Raw genomic sequence first — 20321 nt, 5'->3', positions numbered from 1 at the left:
TTAACCAACTGAGCCACCCAAGCGCCCCCCATCTTACTCTCTCTTTAAGTTTTTCCCCCATATTTTTTCTTTTCTTTTCATTTTTTTAAGTGTTCACTTTTGAAATTGACAATTCAGATTAAAAAATTTTTTTAATGTTATTTATTTATTTATTTATTTAATTTTATTTTTGAAAGACAGAGAGAGACAACATGAGAGAAAGGGAGACACAGAATCCGAAGCAGGCTCCAGGCTCTGAGCTGGCTGGCAGCACAGAACCTGATGTGGGGCTCAAACCCATGAACCGTGAGATCATGACCTGAGCCAAAGCCAGAAGCTGGATGCTTAACCGACTGAGCCACCCAGGCGCCCTGATAATTCAGATTTTAATGTTTATTTATTTTTGAGAGAGAGAGAAACAGAGCACAAGCAAGAGAGGGGTAGAGAGAGAGAGAGAGAGAGAGAGACAGAATCCGAAGCAGGCTCCAGGCTCCCAGCTGTCAGCACAGAGCCTGACTTGGGGCTTAAACTCATGTCATGAGATCATGACCTGAGCTGAAGGCAAACGCTTAACCGACTGAGCCACCCAGGTGACCCATTTCCTGCATTTTTTCTTGGGTTTCCCCAAATATTCCAGTAGGGTGACATTGGTAGAACAAGAGTAGAAGGTATGTAGGTGTTGGATCCCCATCCCTAGGTTCAAGCTCGCTGTACTCGGGTTCTGGGTCTCAGTCTTCTCATATGGAAGATGGGAATAATAATACCACACCTTTATATATAGGATTAGAAGTAAACTCTGTTCTCACCAGCTACCAAACCTAGCACTCAGACTCTCTCCACACTCCCCAGCAAGAATAACCACCCCTGAGGTGATGTCTGAACTGATCTGCCCTGAAGGGACAGGCTCTCAGGAAACTATCTCGGGACCTCAGCTCTGTGACTCTGGAAAACAGACTTCTTTCGAAATGAACAGTTCAAGGGTGAGATCGGTGTTTGGACTGCATGACTGCTAAGGTCCTCGCAACTCTGGGATTCCATGATTCTATGAATATAAATTGTGTTCTAGAAAGAAATTAATGTGTCAAGTTAAATTTGCACCCATTTATACAGAGTCACCAGACTTGACAGAAAATTCCAGTTAGTTTACTGACTTGTTTAAAAAAAAAAAAAACAGGTCTTGCGGCAACAGGGGTTGGACTGCTTCATGGAAAAACTTATCTGCAGCCCTGCGAGCTGGAAAAGGAATTTAGAAGGCCTCGTACGGCCAGCTGTGCTTGTCTTCTCTTCTTCAAAGTCTGATGTTGGCTGTAAAGTTTACGAAGTATTTTCTCTAGGAGATCTTGAGAATCCTTTCTGTGGCATCAGGGCTCCCTGCAGATGTCTTTCGGGGGAAGGAAGGGAGGGAGCTATCGTTATTTGGATTCCAAAAGTAAAATCCAAAGAACACCATCATACTAGAAAATGCATTCTTGAAATAACTCCGGAGGAGCAAGTAGGTAATGAGACAACAATTTTTATTTGCAACGCGAAGGACTATTTGTGACCATTATGACTGCATCACTTAGTAAATACTTGAAAGGTGTTGAAATGAGTTTAAAATAAGAGGAGAATGTAAATGCCCAAAGGAAAATCCTGGCTGATGTCTTTCGCCCAATGTCATAGCTTTCCACAGAAGTTGATGTACTTTTTATCTGATGTTTAGCCAAGAAAATAGTAGCTCACTATATGTTGTAAGTGTGTATCTAAAACATGGTTATACAACAGCCTTTGATCAAGTGAATCACATTCTGCACATTTTAACACTTGATATAATGTCATGTTTTCTGCTAATTATTCTTTTGAGTGCAATCAGACTAGGTTCTTTGGAAATGTTTTTGTACTTCAGTTTTCAGCACAGGCATATGGGTAGGCTTTAATAAGCACTTAACAATTATCTTTTCAGGGATGCTATTATAGTCATATCTGGGTGATTGTCAGTTAGCCGGGACTCCATCTCCTCCCCGGAAGATGGTTGTTAATAACAAGTAATCCAATGGACCCGGGCTGCTATTTAAAAGTCCCTCTGGTCAATTGCATTAGCTAGTCTATATCTTAGGGTTCTGGGGATGTAGAAGTTTGAATTTCCCTCTATCAGGGGAAATTGTGGAAATACACTGCCGGGGTAAGCCCATGGAAATGAGTTATGTAAGGTACAGATCAGAAAGAAAAACACATATTTCTTCATGCAGGAGAAAATGAAAACGTCTTTGTGGGTGAAGCAGAAGCAGCTCCTGATGTTAAGACTGTGATCTTCACTGGACAAGTTTAGCTGCATCCTCAGGTCTTTTACCTTTGGACACCCTAAGCAGCTACAATTACCCAGGGCGTCATGGTCAGGGAGGAGGGGGGGAGGTTGGGAGAGGGTGGGGAGAAGGCAGCCATCCAATAAACTGCAACCTTCACTCCCCCACTCCAGGATGATTCGGGGAGTTCCTCTCCTAAGGAAGACCCAAGCTGTCACCACCCACCTGACAAAGCAGAATCCGGGAGCCTGGCAGGGGGTTGGGGAGGTGATGCCTCCACTTCTGTTTACAGTGGAAGGGCACTCAGTGTCCTGGGTGGAGGGTGTTGGGAGCACTGGATCAGAGTGGGGGGAGGAGGAGCTCTGAGGGAGGGTGCCAGGGTTCCTAACACCCTGCGCAGCCAGTGTCCAACTCCGGGGAAGTTCTTTGACCTCACTAAGCCTCAGTTTCCTCATCAGTGAAATGTGATAATACTCATCTCACAGGGTTTGCTCAGATCAAATGACAGTCCTTGGGTGCATTTAGCCATAGTGCTAAGTAAAATAAGAAACACTAAAGAAAGACTAATGAATTTTTTAAAACATTCTCCTGACTTTATGCATCATTCCTGAAGTATTATCCTATTTTTCTAATTTTTACTTTAGGACAGGTTTAAAACACGAGAATAGGCATAGTTAACTAATGTGATATAGTTTCCCATGGGTCAGAATTGCTTCCGTTAAGGGCAAAACCCCCTTTGTTTCCTTAGGATTTGCCACTGACTGTGGCTCTCTCTTGCTCAACTCAGATGTAGTAATGAATTCAGACGCAATTAACATCTGCTGTCACTTGCTTCCCTGATTGTTTATGCTTTTCTGTTGTCTAATGACTACTTGTCTGGGACTCCTATTTTTAACAAACATTTAAAACCTGACAGATAACAGCTCTTGGGTTACAACCATTTGTTAAAAAATAGAATTCTCAACAGGTAGCTGTTAGGAACAGAAGGGAGACCAACTTCTTAGGGAAGGTCACCTGATAATAGTGATCATTTTGACGCAACTGGAAAACAGAATAGCAGAGAGGAACAGAAAATGCCCGGTCAACACCAGCGCTCTTGGTCAAGGGAACTAAGAGCCGTAAGTTATGCAACAGACAGACCGGCCGTGGTAGCGCCAAGAATCTGCTTCAATCCGCCTGCACCCTGTTCTGAAACGAAGTGACCTTCTTGGAAGTGGGTGAATTTACCCTGCTATTTCTGGCAGCAGTTCCGGTTCTCAGGCCCGTTCTTCTACCAGTGGCACTTCTAAAGTCAGAAATATGTTGTCTGCTGATCCCAAGTCCTTGGTGCCAAACACATTCCTTCAGTGATGGAGGGGAAAGTCCTGCAAAAGTTGGGGAATAAACTAAAACTATAAAGAAGAGAATATAACACTTCCTTACCTCTTCTTGGGGAACTCACCTGGCTTGAGGCTGATGAACCATCTTCATCATCTTAGAATGAGAAAGGATATACACATATATGCACAAATATAGAAAGGATATATATACACACATATACACATGCACGTATATGCATATAGACACATCACACACAAATATGCATTATATTTAATAATCCTGGAACCCACATTTTCTACCTATTATTTTACAATATCTGAATTGGTTATAAAAAAGAAACATTGAGAATTTATAAGAAATATTGTCATTTTGAAAAACAGCCTAAGGAAACTATACACCGACTGCTTCCTTCTCCAACATTTGTCCCCTCCCCATCATGATTCTCTTACCTGTTTTGTGGTGTTTTTTAAAAAAAAATTTTTTTTAATGTGAGCAGGGGAGGGACAGAAAGAGAGCGAGACCCAGAATCTGAAGCAGACTCCAGGCTCTGAGCTGTCAGCACAGAGCCTGAAGTGGGGCTCGGATCCACGAACTGTGAGATCATGACCTGAGCAAAGTTGGATGCTCAACTAACCGAGCCACTCAGTCGCCCTTTTTCGTTGGTGCTAGCAGAGTGTTTTCACTTTTAAGTTCTCCTTACAGGAGGGCCAATAATCCTCCCATCTCTGTATCTAGCCTTATCCGGAGCCACAAATCTATTTTCTTAGCTGCTTGGTGGGTATCTGTCCCTGGGTGTCTGCATCAAACTCAAGAATCTCAAAGCACATATCTAGCTCTGTTTACTTGAACTTCCCCCCCTCCCCCAGAAAACCTGCAAATAGACTCATCTTCCTTTCTGCCATTTATCACCTTGTCTCATCTTTGTACACATTGAACTCATGTCCCTCTCTCCAGTTCGTTCTCCACTTGTCTGTCCTCCATGTTCTGGTGGGTATGTGCAATAGAAATCAAATCTGAGTTGGTCGTTCTTTTACTTGAAGCCTTCAATGACTCTCTCTACCCTTAAGAATGAAGTTTAGAATTCTTGGTAAGATGTATACACTCTCTCCCAATCTAGCCTTGGCCTTTTTTACCGTGTATTGTTTCCCACCATGCTGGCCTTGGTGGCCATATGGCCAGTCATGGAAATGTTCTCACTGTCTTCAGAATCCAGCCTCTTCTTCCCTGCCTCCGTGCCTTTGGAAAGTTCTCTCCTCTGCTTGGAATACCCTTTCCATCTTGGCAAAAACCATTCGTCAACCAAGTTCCAGCTCACTTGAAGCCTTGTGGTGATGCTGTCTTTGTCCCTGCCCATTTGGGGATCAATTCTCTCTTTGGGGGGTCTCATGGTAAACCCTGTGTAGTTCAGTTGGAGGCTGACCACCAGGAGCCAGGATTGGCAACTGTGTGTTTCCATTACCTAGGGTAGTACCTGGCTTCTAGTTGGAGCAGAATGCATGTTTCTGGATAAACAAAATAGAAATCAATTAACTTAGCCCTCTTTTAAACCCCTTAAAAATTACAGAGTTTCTCTTCAAGGAGAGTCCGAACTTTCAGGCACACCTCACCATTAAATGTAGGGAAGTTGCAAATAATCAGAGCTAGAAAAAGATCTTTTCTGTTACCTTGTTGAACCAGTAGTCTTTTAACAAACTCAATATTGTGGTTGAGAAACATGAAATCGCTCCCCCAGACTGACCAGGGGGAGAGGGCGCTAGAGCCCATGCCAGTCCCTATCCCTAGTTTAGGGGCCTTTTTTCCTGATGCCTTCATTTGAAGTGCCAAGAATAGGAATTATTCATAATACTCTCGTGTCATGAATTTAGTCTGCCATATGGATGTGGGTAATTCTACAGGTCAGACAAACTGCCAGTTTGTATAAATAAATACCGAAACAAAAACAGTTGTACTTGACCTCTGGCAATAAATCAGGTTGAAATGGAGCAGCTAAAAACGTCAACAGCTCTGCCCAGGAGAGGTAATGGAAATCGCCTTAGGAAAGGAGAGGAATCACATAGTAAGAAAAGGAATTGAGGCTTGATCAGGTTCTGATCATCAAACAAAACTTCGGGCTGCCTGAACATCTGAGACTCTATCTGGTAGCCCGAGAATCAGTAGGAGGGTCCCTTGTGGCCAGTCTGTCCCATGGGGCTCCACGTTCTCCCCCAAGCAGTTCAGGCTCACGGCTCCACAGGAAGGGCCCTCAGCTTCCTGAGAATTACTCCTAGGTCCTCCCAGAAGATAAGGGATGAGTGAAAACAAAACAAAGCATCATCATCTTTGTTCAGCCTTAGAAAAGAAATGGAATTGGAATTTGGGCCTATGAATTCACTTACTTCATTTTAAGAATTGGCTGAATCGGTCGGTACTGAGTGCCAAGCACTGTCATTCCCATTTAACAGATGAGGAAGTGAGGCTTGAAGACAGACATAACCGGCAAAGGGTCGCAGAGCAAGAGACAGGAAGCCTAGGGCCTAGGTTTGTTGCCATCGTTACCACTCTGCTCTGCTGCTGCTTCATTCCAAGTGGTGAGAAGACTTGGGAGTTTTTGCTGTGGGGCTGGTGGGAAGGTTCTGGAACGTGAGGCAGAAGACTTGGTTCTAGTTCTGGCTGAGAGTCACAAACTAGAAGTAAGTTTTTCTATGTGTGTGTGTCTTTTACATGTTTTTATTTATTTTTGAGAGAGACAGACAAAGCACCAGTGGGGGACACAGAGAGAGAGAGAGAGAGAGACAGACAGACAGACCCAGAATCCGAAGCAGGCTCCAGGCTCTGAGCTATCAGTCAGCACAGAGTTTACCACAGGGCTCGAACTTGTGAACAGTGAGATCATGACCTGAGTCAAAGTTGGAGGCCCAACTGACTGAGCCCCCAGGCGCCCGTAGAAGTGAGTTTTTAGTGGGAATGGTGGAGTGACTGGGAGAAAATAAAGAATGTGTTGGGTGCAGGTGTTGGGTGGGCTGGTACTTGAAAGGAGCTGTGACCTCCTACCTCAACATGACAGAAGTCTTAGAGCCTGAAACTGAGAACAGCCATGTCACCATGATTTAGCTGTTTGTTCCAGGAACTCTTCCCTCAGGAATGATAAAATGATAACCCAATAAATAACTGTTCAATTGGCTTCAAGAAATCCTGCAGATCTATTTACCAGAGGCACCTGGCAAACAGCTCGCTGTTCAAACAATAGTTTGCTTGTCAAGACTTGCTTCGACCCTGCTATGCCCACTGACTGCACACCCTGCCCGCAGCCCCACCTTCAAAGATCTGCTGTAAATCACTGTCACAGGTCCTGAAACCCTGTATCTATTTCAACTTCCCATTTTGAGACACTGCTAAGACTTTGTTAAGGATGGTGTTTTTTTGTAACCACAGAAAGTTCTAATAATTTGTTTTTGCTGTATCAACAAATGAACTGGTGTCTATCAGAGGATTACCGTGCTGAGTACCTTCCATCCCATTTTGTTGATGTGGAAGCTGAGGTTCAGAGACGCTAAGTAACTGTGCTCAGGTCACACAGTCAATTAATCTGCAAAACCAGATTTAAACCTGGATGTCAGCTTCCCAAGACCAGCTTACCATGGAAGCTTCCATTTCCTTATCTGTGAAATGAGGGAATCACATTGGCTCATGAAGATTGAGATTCTTCCTTGCTTGCTGTCAACTTTGATAAAAATAAAGTTAACTATTTTTAAAACTAGAATACATTTTCTTCCCTTCTCTATTTTGTTGGACTATTTCCACAAATTTTTGTTTTACATGGTTTTGTCTATCTAAATAAATTGCAAACCTAGTAGAAAGGGACCCTATTGGATTTGTGTGTGTGTGTGTGTGTGTGTGTGTGTGTGTGTGTGTGTGTGTGGTACAAGACATATAACCTAAAATTCCACCATTTTAACCATTGCGAGGTGCACAATTCAGTCGCATTTAGTACATTTAAAGGGTTGTGGGTGGGTGGCTGACTCAGTGGGCAAAGCATATGACTCTTGATCTCGGGGTCATGGATTTGATCCCCACATTGGGGGTAAAGTTGCTTAAATGTTGCTTACTTAAAGGTTACAAAATTTGCTGAGAGAAATAAAATAAAGTAAAGAATGTAACATAAAATAAAAACATAACAATAAAATAAAATAAAATAAAATAAAATAAAATAAAATAAAATAAAAACATTGTTCGGCCATCACTACTCTCCAGGTTCAGAACAATTTCAGCTCCCCAAAAGGAAAGCCCATCTCCATTAAGCCTTCTCCATTCCCCCCTCCTCCCGGCCTCTGGTGACCATGAACTTATATTCTGTCTCTGTGGGTTTACCTATTCTGGACTTTGCATATAAATAGAATCAATCATGCATTATGTGGCTTCTGTGTCTGGTTTTTTCACTTGGCGTACTGTTTTCAAGCTCCTATCATATATATTTGGTAGGTTTTTGACCATGAAGAGCAGCAAAGGAACAAGCCAATTACATTAATCATGATGATTGAGAGTTTTTCTCCTACTAGGACAAGAGAAGTGGTCCTCAAAGGTAACAGTGTCAAAGAAAACTCTCCACATCCCGTGGCCACTTGACCTAAGGAGAGCTCTCCATCACTTTCCCCAGGCTCAGGGCTGAGCCCGATAAGGAGAGTATGTGCGGGAACCAGTCACCTGCCTCTGCAGTGCCTTTGTTGACCTACATGGTCTTTTTCCTGTGTGTTCATGAAGACTGTGTATCAAGCTGTTGGAAGAAGCCTAGCAACAGAGATTTCAGCTAGCATCCAGCTTGCCCTTAGGGCAGCTCCTATTTAATTTCACCAGACTAAATGGAAAGAGGCTCGAGGGAAGTTTTTCTGTCCTCACCTGGAAAGAATCATTGCTTTCTTAGCTTCTCATGCAAATATGGAAGTCAGGCTTTGCAGTGTGATCACGGATTGAGTTCACCCGTCCCCTCTGCAGGTGTGGCAAGTGCCGGTCCTGGTAAGTGAGTCTCTTTGAGACACTTAGATTGAAAAGGATGCTCTTCATGAACCATTTAGATAAGTGTGCAAAAGGAAGGGTGTGCTGGAGCATACCCATAATCCTCTCCTCTCAGACTCCGAAAGAAAGCAGAAAGAAAAGGGCATGCCTGATACCGACAAATCTAAATCATGATTTGATGCCAGAGACTAATACAAATCTTTTCTCCAGTGACAGCTCAACACTTACAAAATTTATTCCATCATTTCCTTTCCCAGTTAATGTCAAATTGAAAATTGATGCTTGGTACATTTACTAATAGAAAATATTGTGTCTTTTCCTTACGGGACCTCTTTTTCTGTTCTTTTCCCCTCTTAGTTATGCGTGATATGGGATATAAAAATACAAAAAGGAAAACTAAAAATGTCATTATGTTTCCTTTTCTCCACTGTTAAGATAAAGGCAAAGGGTCATAATGATTGTGTCTTATAAATATTGCATAGAAAATCATAAGTTGAGATGAATGTCACAGAAGCCACTGAAATATATAACCACAGTCAATTTATGAGGCAACTTAATGAATCCCTTCGAAGATTCACGTGAAATGACAAAACATTAGCTTTCTTTGCAAATATGGTAAACACCTAAGGCAGGAGTTCGTAACCAGAGGTCAATGACTGTGACTCTTTTCACTTTTTTTTTTTTTGCATCTTTCTGTAATTTCAAGGGGACTGGTGACTCAAAAATAAGAAGATTCTTTGCTCTAAGAGATAACTGGATGATAGTGATTTTAAAGGTCTATTCCAATCATGAGATTCCTTGGAATCAGTCATGTGTTAATCAAGGATACTTTCTTAGCATGTAGATGTAGACAGGTAGCTAGACTGGCTATCTGATATATTGTTATGGTTTTCTAAATTTTGCTGCTTGTTTCTAAGATATTTCCCACCAAACGCCATCATGCCTTTGGCCATTGTTAATGTCGGCTACCAGGATACAGCCTTTGTTATTTTAAAATTGCCCTGCACTTGCCAGTGTCTCAGTAATTGTGTTTATTTCCCCTTTTTAGGGGCGCCTGGGTGTTCTCAGTCAGTTAAGCATCAGGTCATGATCTTGCAGTTTGTGGGTTCAAGCCCTGCACTGGGCTCTGTGCTAACAGCTCAGAACCTGGAGCCTGCTTCGGATTCTGTGTCTCCCTCTCTCTCTGCCCCCTCTCCTGCTTGTGCTCTTTCTCTCCCCAAAATAAGTAAAACATTACAAAAATTAATAAACAAGTATTCAATATTATTCATAAATTAATTGATTTAACATATTTAATAGGTTTAAATATGTTTCGTTCCTTTCACTCAAAAATAGACTGCGTACCACAAAGGAACATTCCATATTACAGGTCCACCGTTTCTCACTCTCTATTTCCTAATCCAGAAAGCTGAAGATAGAGTTTTTCCATAACTCAGTTGAGAGTAAATGTGACCTGACTTGGATTCATTTGGCAGCAAAACCCGACCTGAACTAGCGAGAGGCTATTTATAGTCATTATTTATCCAGTTGTATGAATAATCAAACATTTCAGTGCAGAGACATTAATGTTTGATTGTAGAAATCTGACCTGGACCCTGCTTAGGGCATTATAATATGTAATAAATATATGCATATGCACCATACTGCCTTCCTAAAACTCAAAAAATTCTCAACAGCTCCAAAGCGCATCTGGCCCTACATAGCCTCAGTATGTTGTAGACATACACCATATATTTTGCCTAATCTCTCTCCCTCTCTCTCTCTCTCTATATATATAGAAATATAGATATGTAGAGATAGATAGATACAGATATAGATAGATCATTCCATGAAATGAAAACAATGTGATTTCTTTTAGCAAGACGAATAGAATCAAATACCTAGATTCTCATAATGTAAAAACAGACATAGAAGCTTTTCTAGTGGGGAATATGCTTTATCTCAATGTTGTAGGGAAGCCAGCAAAATATCCTCCACACCCCCAGCCTCCATGAACTCAGAAATATTGGGTGAGAGCAGAGATATACTGCTTTTGTAAAAAAAAAAAAATAGCCAAATTGGTAAGACTTGACAGTGACCTGCTTCATTCAGTGTCTTAACTTCCACAAAGGAAGAATGTATCTGTTGGGAGGTGATGATAGAAAATAGAGAGGCACAGAGCCAAAAGTAGTCAGTGTCCATCCAAGCCCTACTGAGGGAAGAAAGGAGGTTCAGGCCAGCAGACTTCCAGGATTCCAGCCCATGGTAGAAATAGATGCACTGCGACATTTTAGTCTGATGCCCTTAACATTAAATTTTGCAGCCAGCTTCCCTTGTTCTGACCCCATGCTTGCTAGGCACTCTTTCGGTTGCAATCATCTTCCCTGGGCATAGAGAGAGAATGTCTGATCATGCTCAGGGAGGTGTAATAGGCCTTGTGACAGCTGCATTGTGAATTATTAAACTGGCTTTCTGATTTTATATATCAATCTCAGGAACTGACCTAGAGAAATGCTTACTTAGCAAAGAGGTTTCTGAGTGTTTAGAGGCAAGGGTCTATACATGACTGAAGGCCCTGCCTCTCATGGGGGTGGTCTCCTCATGTCAGCCTCTGCCTTGCTGCCCACCTTCCCACTCCGAAACCTCAGCACTGAGTTTCTCACAAATAATAGTCTTGCTATTGTAATAAAAATATAATGCTGTTTAAATGAACTCCGCAATATTCAGCAGATACATACATACATACATGCATACATAAAAAAAGAACACCAGCTAAGGTCCTAATGCTTTGTCAAAAGACAAGAATCCATATAATTTCCCTAGTAACCGCCAGTGGTTCAATATGAGCTCTGTTTTGGGTTAAGACAGGAAGATAATGATTATGAATCTGTTTCAGGTGGAAAAGACCTAAGTAGGAGATGCAAACTTTGAGAGGGCTGTACTGTTTTATTTGCTCCAAATTCATGTTTTATGGATATAATGTTTTTTTCACAGTGTAGAAATGCAGAAGTAAAATTTAAAACTGAAATCTGTGTTTTGGTGAAGTCGAATCTGATTCTCTTAATTATGTTGACAGTTGGGGTCTAGGGAGACCACATAGGGTAGGGAAAAGGGCTATTTCTCTTGATGTCCGGTAAGAAAAATGGCTATAGATCTCTCAGTTAGAAAGGAGAGAATCCCTTTTAGGATAGAACATGGTAAGTGACAAGGAAATCAATGATTTTGCACGCTGACCACTGAACCTAGAGCCTAGAACATGTCATGCTGAGTTAACAGATTTAGTGGAATGCCTATTTTTTAAAAAATAATAATATACAGTATACTGCCCTCATACTCATTGCGTTTACATTGCCATACATAATTCTAGCAACATGTGTCATTTCTAGAAAGAAATCCATTTCTCAGAAGTGTCTGGGAAATAACGCCCGGTGGCCTGTGACACGAAGAGGGGTTGTGTCTCCCATGCATGTTAATTGCAGGTTTTGCACCTTCCTTAGAGAAATTATTCTTTATCTCTGTAGGAAAAATCTGAATTTACAAAGGAAGTAGAGGGTCAGTCTCATCTCCTTGCAGCGCACAGCTCTAGCTAAGCCTGTTAATCACTATGTGTCTGGATTTCTGTAGAAGCTGGAGAACTTGCTTCTCTGATCCCAGTCGAATCGTCAGTGAAAGTTCAGGGTCGATTTCTTGTGCTGGGCAAGGTGCTGGCCATTGGAGAGTCAGAGATAGAAAGACAAAGCCTTTATCCTACAAGAACCTCTCGTTTCATGAGGAGCAGACAAGCCATCTGGTGCATGGATAAGAGACAGACTTAGGAGGCAGAGACTGATCAAAACCGTTCACCTCTTGTTTTGAACAAATTGCCTGATCCCGTCTGCTTTACTTCCTTTGGGAGCATGATCTTGGGACATTTTCCAGGCCTCAGTCCTGTGCACATAGAAACCTACTTGGCCAAAAACCATTTCTCTCCTGAGGTTGAGATATAAAAACCAGAAAACAAGTTTAATAATGAGCTCATATCTATTATAGCAGATTCTACAAACCGTACTCTTATTTGGAAAGTGTGATCACTGAATTTACTTAACTCAGAATTATTCTGAAGGTGAAGACGTTATACCTGCATATCATACCTCTGATGCCAGGTTACTCTTTCTATACATGCAACATACACACCCGATTTAAAAAATGTAGTGTGAAAAAAAGTACCTCATTAACACTCTTTTATATCAATTACATGTTGAAATGATGATGTTAAGTTCGCCTGTTTATTTTTACTTTTGTGTAAAATGTGGATACTAGAAAAAGTAAAATTAAATATAGAGCTTGTATTATATTTCTTTAAATTTTTAAAAAAATTTTATTTTAGAGAACACAAGCGGAGGAGGGGCAGAGGGAGAAAGAGAATCTTAAGCAGGATCCATGCTCAGGTAGGAGCCTGATGTGGGGCTTGATCCCACGACCCTGGAATCATGATCTGAGCTGAAGTCAAGAGTCTGCTGCTCAACTGACTGAGACACCCAAGCTTGCATTATATTTCTATTGGATAGCACTGATCTGGAGCCCTGACTTTCCTGGCCCACTGTCTGGCACTCAACCATGCCTACCTCATTCTTAGTCACTTTTCACAGGTGGAGTAGCCAGCGAGTGCCTTGGGGACAGGCTCAGAGCCTTAGGCTGCTTCCATCCAGACAGTACGCTTATTCAGTGCATAGTACCCTTTATCCTTTAAGAACAGTTGAGCAGAAGAATCACATCTCAAAAACTAATCACAGAAATCCTCTACATAGCCCAGGTGTCTCCTGAGCACATCTAATTAAAACATTTATTATCCATATAGGTATATTCATACTCGAAAAATTTGCAGAGAGCTGTGAACATTTGCCCTTTGGGGACAGGGTTTTATTGGTCACCTGTGTGGAGAAAGATTTATATTGTCCATCCTGTCCTGTGTTCACAAGGACGCTTTATGCATGGGCTCTAAGGACTTACTAATTTTCATGTTATACTTTGTCACTTTGACAATCATTTTTCAGATCTTCAGAATTTTGTGGCTCTGGTGATACTGAAAAAGATGAGCAGCATCAATCTAGGAAGGATGATACGTTGGGGCCACCAGGCCGGGTGCCGCTGCCACACTTAACACTGTGCTCTGCTGCGTTTCACTTAGGTCTCCAGCCAGGAGGAAGTGAGTGGCTGGGGTGAGTCCCGTTTGAACGACAGAAAGAATGACAGAATTGGAAGTTCTTTGCAAGAGTAAATGGAAACAGTGCATAGAAAGCTGAGGAAGGGGTCACTGCTTTTTGTATATATCATAAGAACAATTTTTATACAGAAAATAGCGTCAGGACCAGTGAGCCTCTGTCAGATTGTACGGGGATCAGTCAGGAATCAAAACAGCAAGGGGGATTTGTATTAGCTGCAAAGGAACTACTATTTGCTGATAGGACAGGCTATAAAATGGTAGAGCAGGTCTTTAAATCTCAAACTGAATGCCATCCATTTCAGTGGTCTGCGCTGATCAAGGTATAGACTTGCTTCAGTAAAGCAGTATTGTTTACCAGACACGTCAAGGTCCTTCCCACCCCAAAGAGTCTGGAATTCTTCTTAGCGACTCAATTTTACTTAAGTATGACTATTTTAAGAAAAAAAATATCTCAGGGTTGATCACAGACTCATTGAAGCACAAGGAATTCTTTAAGAGGAGTGTCTTACCAAAATGTTACCTTTAATGGCTCTAGAAAATTCCCTGGAGTGCAGAAAATGCCACTGGAACATCTATTAATGTTTACTCTTTAATAGCATTTTTAACAAGGACATCAAGATTGCAGGTGAATTCTTCTAGTTAACATAACAGATATTTTAAGTTGGTCAAGTTCCTGTATATGTCACTGTTTATGAAGTTGGGAACTAAGAAACCCAATACTCTGCAAACAAAAAGACAAACTCGCAGTTGCTCTTAGCACTCTTCATCTCTGAATTGCGATGCCCAGAAAAGAGAACAATTCAGAGTTGCTTTTAGCATTTACAATTCAATGCAAAATTACAGAGGTGATCAACTTTCCAATTGACTTACTTTTCTCATAGAGGCTGCGGGTTAAAAATCATTGAACAACCATTTTTGCTTAGCACACGGCAAACAGGTTTTTTAATCCGATGTTTGGGAAGGTTATTTTATTCAGTTGCGGTTTCGGCAGAACTTTAAACATAATAAAAAAGGAAGGGCTGTTTGGATGTATGGGGTATTATATATATTTTTATTCCTCTTAGCCGTTCCTTTCATTCATAAAGAAAAAAAAGCCATGGAAGATTTTATAGGTGGAGTTGCAAGGAAAGGGAAAATAAAGTCAAGAGGAAGCATTTGAAATGATAGACTTTGCAAAGCAATAAACTCCTATCTCAAAGGATTTCACAAACAAAGACTACTGATCAGGCTTTGTGGGAAGTGAACCTGAGTGGCAGGACAACCAACTGACTTTCCGAGGGTCCCTGCCCACAGTGGCCAGCTAGAGCAGCCAGAGTCTTCAGGCCATCTGCTTGAACAAGTTTTCTGCTCTCCAAGAGAAGTTTACCCACACAAGCCTCATAATGGCTAGGGAAACTGATTTATACACAGAGCTGAAATAGAATAGCTACTGTTATCCTTTGCAAGCAGGATACTGAAAGACTGACAAAGCCGTCAGTTAAAAACTCAAAAATAAAGAAAGACAGAAAAATAAATCCTAAGAAAGTCCTACAGCCTACACTCAATGTGAAGACGTTTTATAGGAAATACACAAATGAAAGTTAAAGATGTTTTCCACTCATAATTATGAGCAATACTGAAATTCAAACTTAAGACATTTAAAATGCACCATAGCTAAGTTTTGGGGCATAAATAAGAAGATAACAGTGTGATCTCGCTAATACTAATTAACAACTATGAGCAAGGGATAGTGGAGAGAGAAGGAAGGAATTGTAATGAACGCACTGAGAGATGTTGAAAATCAGAGCTTTAGGAAACTGTTCATGAGAAATGAATGCCGCTATGAAGACTGTTTACCGAGAACCAGATGTTCTAGATATTTCGAGTTCATCCAAGAAGAACTGAAGGAGTGCTCAAGAGAAGGGCCAGTGAGCGTGGTGGGTCCCAGACAAGAACTGGCCTCGGGTGTGTTCTGAGTGACCTTTGAGCCACATCTAAGTGAAGGCACAGGTGGAAAGGGTGTAGACGGGTACTTCCAAGGCTTTCCTGGTCCTGCTGACATTATGGCAATGATCATGCCCTAATTATGACTTACAGTGTAAGCTTCTCCTTGGGGTTGCTGTTTTTCCAGTCTGTCTTTAGAGCAATTAGATTGGGAGCCCATTAACTGCTCCGTCAAGTGACCAAATCTTATTGATTCAGAAACTGTCTCCCTCCTCCCACAAAAGGGTAAAAAGACTATGCTGAGGTAAAGTAATCCACAAAATATCTATATATAGTATTACTATCTCTTTGATTACATTCTAAGGGCTATTTAGGAGAGACTCAATGAGAGCAAGGTGAAAGTGGGAATTTCAGGAGAGATGTATTTCTCAGAAAATAGTTCCATGGGGTTTGCTTAAAAGTCATTGCAATGTAGGAATGCAATTTGGGACACATTGAATCACAAATGCGGAGGATGCAGAAGCAATTTTCTTGATGGAAATTTAAATAATGTGGAGGGTATGTGTGAAGAGGAAGAAAGAGAAATTAATTTAATTCCATTTGCTGATGTGAGCGTAGCACAACTATTTTTAGGTATAATCCAAACAGTGCATATCTTCTCCATTTTGATTAGTAGCAAATTGGCAGGGATTCAAAAGAATTAGTATTTCTCAGCACATTATGCCAGAATCATACAAATAAAACTAAATTATCTGCGCCAATGTGTTTAATTTGAATTAGTGCTAAGGTTTTTTTATTTATGGTTTTCCTTCAAAAGAACTAATGGGTCCAGCTATGTTAAGGAAATTCTTTTAAAGCTTTTCACATATGGCAGCAAAACATAATAATTTTCCTTTAGACCCTTACTTAAAGCTCTTGCTAAAATCTTAAATGATAATATCATCCTGATTAACTTTGGGTGTAGAATTTCCACCTGGCAATGTTACATATTGCCAGAGAAGTTAGCATGTTTAAAATGCAAAATTTAAATAAACTAGGAAAATGTGCTTTAACAAGGGAAGGCTTCACCATAGCCGCTTAGAAGTTATTAATAATTCCAAAAATAAAGTTATTAATAATTCCAGTTCCAAAGAAAGAATGGATTGAAAAAATAAACTCCATTTGCAAAGTTTTATACAGACAAGTTCACCAAGGGATTCAGCTATATGCTATGCCAATTATACACGTCTGCTTTGGAGGGAGAATTTATAGTGGCTAGAACATCTTGCTACGCTACAGAACTTCGCAGGGTGCAATGGAAAGAGAATTTCCAAGGTAGCGAATCAACGGATCTTGTTCACGTTGAAGGTCACTATTTTAATTTTAATAATGGAACTGGGGACGCACAATCCCATGGCATTCAGCTGATTTTCTGCATGTTCATTGCTGTCCTCTGTCACTTCTGGTGTCTATTATTTTACAAGATTAAACAGGATTGGCAGTTCTCTCATGGCCAAAGCCATTGGGATTGATAGCCCAGTGTCCTGTATTTCTATTACAAATCAATGTCTGTCTTCTTTAAAAATAACCAAAAGTGCTCTTCATGGATAGTTAGAATCACCAACACAGTCAGTTTATGAATCCCTGTAATCCTCAGAGGACTCAAGGGATCATAGAAAAATCTTTTCCTATTTCCTACAAATACATAAAACTGGTCCCAAGATCATATCTGTTTGTTCTAATTTACTAAAGAGTTTAGCCCACGTAGTTTAATTACATATATATCTGTCTTGTAAAGTTTAAAAGAGTTTCATGAGATTTGATGGGCCCAGAAAATGGGGCTGGGAAAATGTCCTTTTATTTAAACACAAAGACTTACTTAAACAAAATAACAATGAGGAAGTCAGGAAAGTGAAGCATTAACCTGCTACTTGAATGTTCTTCAGATAAAACTGTAGGTGTTGTCTATTAATTTTCTGCTATAAATTAAAATAAAGAAGAACAGAAGCCCTAACAAAATGCATCTTACATACTCACACGGTGGGGTAAGTGAGAATAGAAGTCGGCTCTATATTTTCCTCGGGGAGTGAGATTCATTCTGAGAGCGATTTTACACTCTCCATACTAAATTTCTTTCAGTATTTTATTTTGTATTTTTAAAGAAATTTTGCTATCTTCCTCCCTCCTTTCCTTTCCTTTCCTTTCCTTTGACTCTCTCTCTCTGAATAAAGGGGTTAAACTTCATAGTAGCTTTTTCCCCCTACAACCTTCTGTTGGTCTCTAAAACACCTACATCATTAACCTTTCTCAGAAGACTGTCTCCTGGCCTTTAGAATATTCCATTGCAAAAAAAAAAAAAAAAAAAAAAAGGATAATCAATCTTGACTTTTCTTAGAAAATAGTTTCTTCATCAGAAAGCTCAGTATGAGTCAAAAACTTCATACTCTTCACTTTGGTTTCTTCACTGTACGATCATGAAATACAAAGTTTGCTTAAAAATACAAAGATAAATACTTTACCTTATTTTGGAGAATGCAGAATTGATCCCAGGATGGAATTTCACTGTACTTTCTTTAGGAACCAATTTTATGAAAAATATCCTATCCATTTGGGTGTCACAATTTTGCTAGGAAATTAAAAATGTTCACATTTGCCTTCTCCTGTGACCTGCCCACTCTAAAGTTCTGGAAAAGTGGTCTATTTAATCATACAAGAGAAAAAAAACCACGTTTGCTTACAAGCTGTTTCTGTAAATTTTTACTTAAGCATGCAAGCATTTTTCATGCTAAGCAGCCACTGGAGAAATCTGTGCACCCGATCGTCATCTGTAGGCTGTGATTTTCTATTGGAAAACAAAAACAAGCTGTGGAAGCCACTTACCTCATTGCAAGTTGGCAACTGATTATTCAAGGAGTTGGGTTTTTTCCCTCCTGTGTTTCTGTGCAAAGTTGAGCTACCTGGTTCTATCAGGTTTTTAATTTTTTTTTTAAGACACATCATTCTAAATGCTACTTCTTAAGTCAAGTGCAGCAGATGGCATCTTGAAGACATCTATAAGTAGTCTAGAATACCTTGAATCCGGCTGTGAAAATTTAGGGCAAGTCTGCAGCTCTCAGTAGGCGCACGCCATATTTGGTCTAGAGGCATTTTGCTATGTTACTGAGTCATGAAAAGCTATTAAAAGAGCTCTATGGGAAACCCAGCCTATATTTTGAACAAAACAAACTGTCTTTTCCATTATCACTGACCCTTTACAGACACACGGTACGTGAACTTGATTGTGCTTCATTGGTATTTATTGCACATGGACCAATTCCTCACACAGTAGTTAGTTGCACCAGAGTATAAATACTTGGTAAAACACACAGAGGAAATACAATTCACACACGAGTGCTAAATTTTACCAGCAGATTCACGTGGGCACTTGGACATAAAAAAATAATAATAAAAATCCTTAAGATAATTATATGTATAATATGGATACAGTTACAGTACCATGATAAGAGTATAAAAATGTATTTTTCCAAGAAACCATTCGCTCAAGAATGTCACAGACAACAGAAGTAGAGTTTGAATTTTATTTTAGTTTTTTAAGATCTGCCCCCTTCCCCTTTAAAAAATATTTAATCTCTTTTTCTGCAAGTCATAACTTCTGTGGACTTTACAATTCCTAACACTGTGCAAAATGGTATTTGGGACCGCTCTTTGTTTTGCTTTTGTTTTGTTTTTATTTTTTTACCCATGTGTGCAGTAATCTGAACTGTTTCCTCTTGGTTTTGTTTTTTGTTTTTCTGTCCTGTCTTCAATGGACAGAGTTACATGTCACAGAGGCTGAGCGCCTGGTCCTCCCAGCTAATATTGATACATAAATAAGCTGTTTAATATAAACAAGTCTTTCTATCTTGCTGTGCAATTTGCACAGTGTGAGGTAGAAACCCCTGAGCCTGACCACCGAGGCGCGCGGGGACAGCAGGTTTGCCCTACAAAAAGAAAGCAAGGTGACGCTTGTTCCAAGAATAGCTTAAAATTTCTTGAAACGTTCCTTTGCATCCATCCTCTCCCTTTGCTTTAAGAACAGGAAACATCATTACTCAGGAGTTAAAATGAAATTTCGCTGGCAAGCAAAGGTAACGTGTCCTGACAACTGTCATTCCCCCTTCTCTCTCCGGTTGACTGCTCCTGTCCCCGGGAACGGGATGGAAGCCGAGTTGACAGACTTCTATTGCGTCTCCTTTCCACCACCCAGTCCTCGAAGCAAGTGTCAAAAACCGCCTGGAAGGAGGGGGGGAGGGGGGGAGACAATCCCAAAAAACTGAAGATGCATCACACGCACACACACCAAAGAAGGCCGAAGCACACACAGAAAAAAGAACCCAAGACAAATCTGCAAGCCACTGTCCCAACCTTCCCCAAACTTTCCTTTCGGTGCAACGGTCCGTGGCTTTTGTGTTTGCCTTGGAAGATTCAGACGGGGTTTGCGGGCTTTGAGTTCACCTGCTCTGGGGCTTGAGTAAACACAGACCTCTCTCCCCGGGGAGCCAGCGGGGGCGCCTGGGCGTTCTCGCTCCCGGGGCGCGGGGCCCTACACCTTGGATTCCGAGGCGCCCGCGGAGCGGCCCGGCTCGTCCAGGCTCGAGTCGCTGTCCGCCGCCGCCCCGCCGTTGCAG

General features: G+C 40.9%; 1 long non-coding RNA gene across 1 annotated transcript; it reads right to left on the bottom strand.

Annotated features, from left to right (window-relative positions):
- Positions 1-1136: 1136 nt before the first annotated feature.
- On the bottom strand, positions 1137-18893 carry LOC115273695. The gene is made up of 3 exons (XR_003900907.1): positions 18535-18893; positions 3489-3625; positions 1137-1360 (listed from the first exon to the last, which is right to left on the bottom strand). It is a non-coding gene; the product is annotated as an uncharacterized LOC115273695 (long non-coding RNA).
- Between the last annotated feature and the right edge of the window lie 1428 nt (positions 18894-20321).

This window comes from Suricata suricatta, chromosome 2 (assembly GCF_006229205.1).
Source record: "Suricata suricatta isolate VVHF042 chromosome 2, meerkat_22Aug2017_6uvM2_HiC, whole genome shotgun sequence".
NCBI lineage: Eukaryota > Metazoa > Chordata > Mammalia > Carnivora > Herpestidae > Suricata > Suricata suricatta.
The sequence above is the reverse complement of the archived record's forward strand: the minus strand, read 5'-3'. Positions and strand labels throughout refer to the sequence as shown.